At 54.9% G+C, this 1,722-nt stretch overlaps 1 protein-coding gene across 3 annotated transcripts in view; it reads left to right on the forward strand.

The window, feature by feature from the left end:
* Nucleotides 1-1,722, forward strand: part of SYCE3 (synaptonemal complex central element protein 3) — a 30,885-nt gene continuing 29,163 nt past the window's right edge. The window contains exons 1-2 of one of the 3 annotated variants that reach the window (XM_012648750.1): nucleotides 471-545; nucleotides 1,288-1,302. The gene's annotated coding sequence lies outside the window, so the exon portion shown is untranslated. Of the gene's footprint in view, nucleotides 38-470; nucleotides 546-1,287; nucleotides 1,303-1,722 lie in introns of those variants that run through there. The other 2 variants (XM_012648749.1, XM_012648751.1) reach the window with 2 other exon arrangements.

Here is a 1,722-nt window from a genome sequence, read left to right on the forward strand (position 1 = left end):
GGCAGCAGAGCGGGACTCGAGCGCAGGCCGAGAGGAGGTGAGCCGGTCCGGCCCGCCGGGGTGCCTGAGCCTCCGGCGAACCCTGACCCCCAGATTCCGCCTGGACCCTGTCACAGTGTCCCCGCAGCAGGCACTACAGCCCGACCCCTCACCCCTCACCCCTCACCTCAGCCTCCTCACCCGCATCCCTCACCCCTCACCCCTCACTCTTCACCCTTCACTTCAGCCTCCTCACCCGCATCCCTCACCCCTCACCTCTCACCCTTCACCCCTCACCTCAGCCTCCTCACCCCGACCCCTCACCCCTCACCCCGCACCCCGCACCTCAGTCTTCTTACACCATACATGCTAACCCTGAGCTCCACACACCTTGCACCTCTTACCCTTCACCCCCCACACCTGGGCTCCGCACCCCCTCGGTTCCCTGACCTCTGGACGCCAGGCCGGCCCGGACGCTTCCTGCACTCCGCCTGCAGGACGCTCTGTTACTGCCCCGCTCGCACCCCGGACCCTGCCCTCCACAGAGGGGCAGGCTGCTGAGCCAGGTGCCCTTCGTGTCCCCTCGCGTTTCTCATTCCAGGAGGGGTCCAGACTCCAACTCTGTGTGCCAGGGACTCTTCGTGCCGCCCCCGCCCTGCCCGCTCTCTGCACCTCCCCGTTGCTCTTGGCAAACTGTTCCCACTTACCAGACAAGTAAGGCCAGCAGAGAGGATGGGGTCCGTGAATGTGGACCGGCTCCATGCCCAGAAAATTAGCTCGTTTACTGATCCCGAAAGACCGTGCGCCCTGCCCCTGCGCCCCGGTTCTCCGATCTGGCCCTCGCTCCTCCACCGGGACTCCTGCCCTCAACCGGGAAGGCGGGAGGGAGATCTCCTTTCAGAATCGGAGCTTTACTGCAGTCGTTCCTGCTTTCCTTTATCCAGCCAGCATTTATTGAGCACTTGCTGTTTCCCAGCCCTGAGCTGAACACTAGGAGTAATGCCTTGGAAAGACAGCGCCTGCTCCCCAGAACTTCACAGTCTACTCGTGGAGGTGGAGGAGTCCACAGTCAGGGCTCCAGCTGAGAGGCACCGTGGTGAGGGAGGCCCAGGGAGTCACGGGAGGGCTGAATGGAGGCCTCTCACTCTGCAGCAAAGGCCACATGCGTAGTGAGAACAGAACTCACATCTGTGGCCCGTCCCTCCCCGTTTTATGGTCACCTGGCTCATTCCTTCACCTCCATGAGGCTGTAAGCTCCCCCACTGCTCATATGGCCTTATTAATCTATTCCTCTCCCCTCCTACCTAGCACAGTGCCTTGTAGGTAAGTCAGTGAGCATCAAATATTGATGGAATGAATTAATGTATATTAATAAAGATCAGGGAAGGATCTGAAGTGATTTAGAGTTCAATATTTTAGATAACAATAGGTATGATTTACTAAGTGCTTATTATGGTAGGTATTGTACTAACAGTATATAACGTATATCATTTAATCTTTATAAAGCCCTGTAAGATATAGGTACTATTAATAATTCTCTTTTAGAAATTATAAAACTTTTGCAAATTACAAAAAAATTATTGTCAAGAAGATAAGTGAATTGCCAAAGGTAAAACAGCTAATATGGAGTGGAGCCAAGATTTGAACCCAGGAAGTTCCACTCTACAGCCAGTACTGTCTATAATGGGATACTGCCGCTAACGCCCAAGAGAGTCCTTCTGGAAAATTAAGTTGATTACAATT

This window comes from Propithecus coquereli, unplaced genomic scaffold (assembly GCF_000956105.1).
Source record: "Propithecus coquereli isolate 6110/MARCELLA unplaced genomic scaffold, Pcoq_1.0 Scaffold294, whole genome shotgun sequence".
Lineage (NCBI taxonomy): Eukaryota > Metazoa > Chordata > Mammalia > Primates > Indriidae > Propithecus > Propithecus coquereli.